We start from the raw sequence: 8,464 nt of genomic DNA on the forward strand, positions 1-8,464 counted from the left end.
CCTCCGAAAGCAGCCTGAGCAAACTTACATCGAGTTCAAAAGAGTTAGACAACTCACTTTTGACCATGGGCATTTAAGATAAAACACACATATGGAAACCTCAGCGGGGTGATCCTTCTCCAGGAGTTAAAAAACTCACTTGCCTTTTCCATTAAAACCCATGTGGAGGAACAACAGGTTCCCAGAGCCAGGCAGGCAGCAACCCTGGCTGATGAACTTATGCTTGTCCACAAGCCCTTACCCCAAGGGAAACCCTTCCCTAGTCACCTTCAAAAACACGAAAAGGATAAAGGGTGGGAGCGTGATAGGAGCCTGAACAACCATAGGTAAGAATGGAAAACTGGACACACAGGGGGCCCTCTTGGGGCCAAAAATGAAGGTGCCGAGAATAGGAGTGACACCCAAACTTTGGGATGTTAGAGGACTCAAAGGATGTGTTAAACAGGTCTTCCTTGGGCAAGGCTCACAAACTGACCCATTGTTAAAGAAGTTAGCACAGACTGCCCAAACTGAAGCTGAAGCAGAGAGAATCCCAGAATGCTACTATTTAAAGAATGTGGTGCTGATGAGGAAGCTTGACTTCCACTGCAGGTGAAGAGTTGACTGTGGTCCACTGCATAGTGGTGCTGTCAAGGTACTGTAAGGAAATATTGAGAATAGCCCACGAACCTCCAATGACTGGACATGTCAGTAAAACCCAAGCCCCCATAGACAGCATTTTGACTGGCCTCAACTCCACAAGGATATGGTGGACTTCTGTAAAATTTGCCACCCATGCCAGGTTATGTGGCAGCCCCAACCTGCAATAAGATCTGCACCCCTAATTCCCATACTGACTTTTGGGGGACCATGCAGCAGAGTGCTTGTGGATTGTGTGGGACCCCTACTGAAAATAAAAGGGGGCTATCCATATCTTCTCACCATTATGGATGTGGCTACCTGATTCCCAGAGGCCACCTCTCTAAGAACTATCTCTGCCAAGGGAGTGGTGGCGGGGCTAACCCAATTCTTCACCCGATATGGGCTGCCTGCTGAGATCCTGTTGGATCAGGGCACGGATTTCATGTCTGGTATCTTTCAGAAAGTCATGGGTGGTCTGGGCATAACCCAATTAAAGTCCTTGGCTTACCACCCATAGTCACAAGGGGTCTTGGAACGGTACCACCAGACTCCAAAGACTATAATCAGGGCATACTGCTCCAAGTGCTCCCATGACTGGGGTAAAGGGCTGGGATTTCTCCTGTTTGCTACCAGGGACTCACCCAATGAGTCCACTGGCTTTAGTCCCTTTGAATTAGTTTATGGACACAAGGTGAGAGGTCCTGTAAAACTTATCAAGGAGAAGTTTTTGGGACACTGGGATGAGCCTTCCATGTTAGACTACATCTCCATGTTCCGGGAGTGGCTCATGAGAGCCTGTGTAGTGATTCAGGAACACCAGAAACCTCCCAGGCAGATAAACATGCCAAGGCCAGAACTTTTTGGTCCAGAGACCATGTGTTAGTACTACTCCCAATACAGGGTGAACCCCTGAAAGCCCGGTTCAGTGGCCCCTATAGAGTAGTAAAGAGAATTGGCGGGATGAATTTTTTTAATTGACTCCCCAGACCATAGGAAAAAGCAAAGGCTGTGCCACGTTATGATTTATTTATTTGTTCGTGGAATGTGGCATCACTGGCTAAGCCTGCATTTATTGCCCATTCCTAATTGCCCTTGGGAAGGTGGTGGTGAGCTGCCTTCTTGAACTGCTGCAGTCCTTAGGGTGTAAGTATACCAACAGTGCTGTTAGGAAGGGAGTTCCAGGATTTTGACCCAGCGACAGTGAAGAATTGGCGATATACTTCCAAGTCAGGATGGTGTGTGGCTTGGAGTGGAACTTTCATGTGGTGGTGTTCCCATACATCTGCTGCCCTTGTCCTTCTAGGTGGTAGAGGTTGCCGGTTTGGAAGGTGTTGTCAAAGGAGCCTTGGGTGAGTTACTGCAGTGCATCTTGTAGATGGTACACATTGCTGCCACTGTGCATCAGTGGTGCAGGGAGTGAATGTTGAAGGCGGTGGATGGGGTGCCAATCAGGCAGGCTGCTTTGTCCTGGATGGTGTCGAGCTTCTTGAGTGTTGTTGGAGCTGCACCCATTCAGGATAGTGGAGAATATTCCATCACACTCCTGACTTGTGCCTTGTAGATAGTGGACAGGCATTCGGGAGACAGGAGTGGAGTTACTCGCCGCAGAATTCCCAGCCTCTGACCTGCTCTTGTAGCCACTGCATTTATGTGCCTGTTGCAGTTCAGTTTCTGGTCAATGGTGACACCCAGGATGTTGATAGTGGGGGATTCAGTGAAGGTAATGCCATTGAACCTCAAGGGGAGATGGTTAGATTCTCTCTTGTTTGAGATGGTCATTGCCTGGTACTTGTGTGGCACAAATGTTACTTGCCACTTATCAGCTCAAGCCTGGATGTTGTCCAGGTCCTGCTGCATATGGCCATGGGCTGCTTCAGTATCTGAGGAGGCGCAAATGGTGTTGAACATTGTGCAATCATCAGTGAACATCCCCACGTCTGACCTTATGATGGAGGGAAGGTCATGGATGAAGCAACTGAAGGTGGTTGGGCCTGGGACACTGCCCTGAGGAAGTCCTGCAGTGATGTCCTGGGACTGAGATGATTGACCACCAACAACCACAACCATCTTCCTTTGTGCTAGGTATGATTCCAACCAGTGGTGAGTTTTCCACCTGATTCCCATTGACTCCAATTTTGCTAGGGCTCCTTGATGCCATACTCAGTTCACTGCTGCCTTGATATCAAGGGCAGTCACTCTTACCTCACATCTGGAGTTCGGCTCTTTTGTCCATGTTTGGGCCAAAGCTGTAATGAGGTCAAGAGCTGAGTGGCCCTGGCGGAACCCAAAGTGAGTGTCAATGAGCAGATTATTGCTGAGCAATTGCTGCTTGATAACACTGTTGACGACCCCTTCCATCACTTTGCTGATGATCGGGAGTAGACTAATAGGCCATAGTTGGCTGAGTTGGATTTGTCCTGCTTTTTGTGCACAGGACATACCTGGACAATTTTCCACATTGCCAGGTAAATGTCAGGATTGCATCTGTACTGGAGCAGCTTAGCTAGAGGTGCAGCAAGTTCTGGAGCACATGTCTTCAGTACTATTACCAGAATGTTGTCAGGGCCCATAGCCTTTTCTGTATCCAGTGTCTTCAGTCTTTTCTTGATATCACATCACATGGAATGAATTGAATTGGCTGAAGACTGCCATCTGTGATACTGGGGACCTCAGGAGAAGGCTGAGATGGATCATCCACTCGGCACTCCTGGCTAAAAATGGATGTAAATGCTTCAGCCTTATTTTTAGTACCAATGTGCTGGGCTCCCCCATTGTTCAGGTTGGGGATATTTGTAGAGTCTCCTCCTCCTGTCAGTTGTTTAATTGTCCACCACTATTCATGACTGGATGTGGCAGGACTGCAGAGCTTAGATCTGATCCGTTGGTTGTGAGATTGCTTAGCCCTGTCTATTGCACACTGCTTCTGCTGTTTGGCATGCAAGTAGTCCTGGGTTGTAGCTTCACCAGGCTGACACCTCATTTTTAAGTATGCCTGGTGCTGCTCCTGTCATGCCCTCCTACAATCTTCATTGAACCAGGGTTGGTCCCCCGGCTCAATGGTAATGGTAGAGTGGGGGATATGCCAGGCCATGAGGTTACAGCTTGTGATTGAATACAATTCTGCTGCTGCTGATGGCCACGTGGATGTCCAGTTTGAGTTGCTAGATCTGTTTGAAATCTATCCCATTTATCACGGTGGTCGTGCCCCATAACACAATGGTGGGTATGCTCAATGTGAAAACAGGACCACGTCTCCACAAAGACTGTGCGGTGGTCACTCCTACAATACTGTCATGGACAGATGCCTCTGCGACAGGTAGATTGGTGAGGACGAGATCAAGTATGTTTTCCCTCTTGTTGGTTCCCTCACCACCTGCTGCAGACCCAGACTATCAGCTATGCTCTTTAAGACTTGGCCAGCTCAGTCAGTAGAGGTGCTACCGAGCCACTCTTGGTGATGGACATTGAAGTCTCCCACCCAGAGTACATTCTGTGCCCTTGCTACCTCTCCAGCACTTTGAGGTCTAGGTTCAAAATGGATATAGGGAGACTATAGTCTATACCGAACAATAGCAGCAGAGATATGGAGGAACAGATTGGGAGGCAGATTTTGGAAAGGTGCAGAAGTAACAGGGTTGTTGTCATGGGTGACTTCAACTTCCCTACAATTGATTGGAACCTCCTTTGTGCAAATAGTTTGGATGGAGCAGTTTTTGTCAGGTGTGTCCAGGAAGGTTTCCTGACTCAATATGTAGATAGGCCGACTAGAGGGGAGACTATGTTGGACTTGGTGCTTGGCAACGAACCAGGCCAGGTGGCAGATCTCTCGGTGGGAGAGCATTTCGGTGATAGTGATCACAACTCCCTGACCTTTACTATAGTCATGGAGAGGAACAGGAGCAGACGGGATGGGAAAATATTTAATTGGGGGAGGGGGAATTACAATGCTATTAGGCAGGAACTGGGGAGCATAAATTGGGAACAGATGTTCTCAGGGAAATGCACGACAGAAATGTGGAGGTTGTTTAGGGAGCACTTGCTGCGACTGCTGGATAGGTTTGTCCCGATGAGGCAGGGAAGGGATGGTAGGGTGAAGGAACCTTGGCTGACAAGAGATGTGGAACAGCTAGTCAAGAGGAAGAAGGAAGCTTATTTAAGGTTGAGGAAGCAAGGATCAGACAGGGCTCTAGAGGGTTACAAGGTAGCCAGGAAGGAACTGAAGAATGGACTTAGGAGAGCTAGAAGGGGACATGAAAAAGTCTTGGCCGGTAGGATTAAGGAAAATCCCAAGGCGTTCTACACTTATGTGAGGAACAAGAGGATGGCCAGAGTGAGGGTAGGGCCGATCAGGGATAGTGGAGGGAACTTGTGCCTGGAGTCGGAGGAGGTAGGGGAGGTCCTAAATGAATACTTTGCTTCAGTATTCACTAGTGAGAGGAACCTGGTCGTTTGTGAGGACAGCGTGGAACAGGCTGATATGCTCAAACAGGTTGAGGTTAAGAGGGAGGATGTGCTGGAAATTTTGAATGATATGGGGACAGATAAGTCCCCGGGGCCAGAAGGGATATACCCAAGGATATTACGGGAAGCGAGGGAAGAGATTGCTGCGCCTTTGGCGATGATCTTTGCGTCTTCACTGTCCACTGGAGTAGTACCGGATGATTGGAGGGTGGCAAATGTTGTTCCCTTGTTCAAGAAAGGGAATAGGGATAACCCTGGGAATTATAGACCAGTCAGTCTTACGTCGGTAGTGGGCAAATTATTGGAGAGGATTCTGAGAGACAGGATTTATGATTACTTGGAAAAGCATGGTTTGATTAGAGACAGTCAGCATGGCTTTGTGAGGGGCAGGTCATGCCTCACAAGCCTTATTGAATTCTTTGAGGATGTGACAAAACACATTGATGAAGAAAGAGCAGTGGATGTGGTGTATGTGGATTTTAGCAAGGCGTTTGATAAGGTTCCCCATGGTAGGCTCATTCAGAAAGTAAGGAGGCATGGGATACAGGGAAAGTTGGCTGTCTGGATACAAAATTGGCTGGCCCATAGAAGTCAGAGGGTGGTAGTAGATGGAAAGTATTCAGCATGGAGCTCTGTGACCAGTGGTGTTCCACAAGGATCTGTTCTGGGACCTCTGCTCTTTGTGATTTTTATAAATGACTTGGATGAGGAAGTGGAAGGCTGGGTTAGCAAGTTTGCCGATGACACGAAGGTTGCTGGAGTTGTGGATCGTGTGGAAGGCTGTTGTAGGTTGCAACGGGACATTGACAGGATGCAGATGAAGGGTCACTGACCCGAAACGTTAACTCTGCTTCTCTTTCCACAGATGCTGCCAGACCTGCTGAGTGATTCCAGCATTTCTTGTTTTTATGACAGGATGCAGAGCTGGGCTGAGAAGTGGCAGATGGAGTTCAACCTGGAAAAGTGTGAAGTGATTCATTTTGGAAGGTCGAATTTGAATGCGGAATACAGGCTTAAAGACAGGATTCTTGGTAGTGTGGAGGAACAGAGGGATCTTGGGGTCCATGTCCATAGATCGCTCAAAGTTGCCACCCAAGTTGATAGGGTTGTTAAGGCGTATGGTGTGTTGGCTTTCATTAACAGGGGGATTGAGTTTAAGAGCCGCGAGGTTATGCTGCAGCTCTATGAGGCCCTGGTTCGACCACACTTGGAATATTGTGTTCAGTTCTGGTCGCCTCATTATAGCAAGGATGTGGAAGCTTTAGAGAGGGTGCAGAGGAGATTTACCAGGATGCTGCCTGGACTGGAGGGCATGTCCTACGAAGAAAGATTGAGGGAGCTAGGGCTTTTCTCATTGGAGCGAAGAAGGATGAGAGGTGACTTGATAGAGGGGTACAAGATGATGAGAGACATAGATAGAGTGGATAGTCAGAGACTTTTTCCCAGGGTGGAAAGGGCTATCACCAGGGGGCATAATTTTAAGGTGATTGGAGGAAGGTTTCGGGGAGATGTCAGAGGTAGGTTCTTTACACAGAGAGTGGTGGGTGCGTGGAATGCGCTGCCAGCGGTGGTAGTAGAAGCAGATACATTAGGGGCATTTAAGCGACTCTTGGATAGGTACATGGATGATAGTAGAATGAAGGGTAGGTAGTTACTTAGATCTTAGAGTAGGTTAAAGGTTCGGCACAACATCGTGGAGTGTGCTGTTCTATGTTCTATAATCCTTTAACCTTTGTGGAGAAATTCAAAAATCAGAATGCAAGGCTATTTCGATGGAGCCTGCTTTTGCAACTCGACCACTTAAAAATTACCCACATTGCAGGAAAAAACAATGTGATAGCTGATGTATTATCCAGTGTCCTAATTCAGTGCAGAATCATCCCAGATGAAAACTAAACCAGAGCATAGCTATAACAGTGTGAGATTGAGAAGTAAGTGTTTGAGGATGAATTTGTGTGTACAGTTTTTTTTTAACCTATGACCTTATGATGAAATGCTCCTATCATCGCATTTCATTTTGTGTGGTGTGGAGGTGTCGTGTACACATGCTATGCCGAATGATGATTATTTTTAATCTATTGGTTGGAAACCTGAATTAAACTTTGAAAAGAAAGCAGGAGACAAAGAACTGATAAAAGGTCACTGGCAGCTAAAATGGCCTTTGCAATTTGCATCTAAATACCCTACATACCAATGTATTGAGGTGGAGACGTAGGTCAGGGAAATCACCAACCAGAACAATAGCCTGAGAATTTTGAATGGGCTGCCTGCCTTGCCTTCATTAACAAGACAATCTTGGAACATTAACACTGGTGAAGACGGACCACTCAGAGGATAAACACTGAAAAAATGGGACCTGAGAGAGATTGGAATTCTTAGATCTGATCTAATTAGGTTGCAAAAGAGAGAATACACTGGGCCATCATGTGACAGACTCTCCATCTGTGTGAAACTAGCTGTTTCTTCTCTCTACAGACAGACAAGCACCTGAGATTGACCATCAAAGGATCCAAGTGGGTTCTCTCTCTCTCTTCCATATGCATTGCAGGTTCGAATGCTGGCTGCAAACATCCAAGCCTATCATTGCTACAAAAAGAGACACCTGGAAGAAAACCATCTATATCACTGTCTCCAAGAAAAACCATGAACCAGTCGGCCACATCTACCAGCCAGAAAATTCAGGACCACTGGGTTCAGCCAGAAGATAACTGAATTACCAGACTCAACAGACTGTATATTCTTTTTTATTGTTCCGGACTCTAATACAACCAATCTATTCTTTACCACTCTGTAACGTGTGTGTGTGTGTTTTGGTTTTAAGTGCAATAAACTAACCTCTTGTTTAAACTCAAGAAAACCTGTCCAATTGGTTCTTTTATGATCATAGCATATAAAGGGGTAAACACTCACTGAATTGGTAAGCATATCCATTGTTTAAAAGAAATAAACACTGTTGTGGTCAAACAAGGAGGGGAACAAGAGGGGAGCCTTTCGACCCCTCCTCACCTGATCGTAACACATTATAAGATACCTTTAGTACAAATTGTTGTGATAACATGAAATTTTACACAAAATACTTCACCTCCTTCCAATTATCACTTCTAAAGCAGTCAACATTGTTAAGTGACATCATCCACCTCATAAGCAATTCCTATGAATACAATGTTACAAATAACTCAAAGTGTACACTTTGGGTAAAAAGTACAATTTTGTTCAGTTGAAGTATTCCAGCTGCAGATTAGATGTAGGGTAGAATATTATTTTTACTCTCGGGACCAGTTCACCAATGTGGAATTTTGCCTGATCAGTAAGCTTTCCTCTAAAGATAAATGACTAGCAATGTTAACAGCCCTCACATCTGAGGGAAAGAGATGGCCACTTG

General features: G+C 46.3%; 1 long non-coding RNA gene across 1 annotated transcript in view; it reads left to right on the plus strand.

Annotated features, from left to right (window-relative positions):
• The window catches only part of LOC137376548 (uncharacterized), a 75,591-nt gene that overhangs the window by 50,621 nt on the left and 16,506 nt on the right, over positions 1-8,464 (plus strand). The gene's annotated exons all lie outside the window — the stretch shown is intronic.

This window comes from Heterodontus francisci, chromosome 13 (assembly GCF_036365525.1).
Source record: "Heterodontus francisci isolate sHetFra1 chromosome 13, sHetFra1.hap1, whole genome shotgun sequence".
NCBI classification, from domain to species: Eukaryota; Metazoa; Chordata; class Chondrichthyes; order Heterodontiformes; family Heterodontidae; genus Heterodontus; species Heterodontus francisci.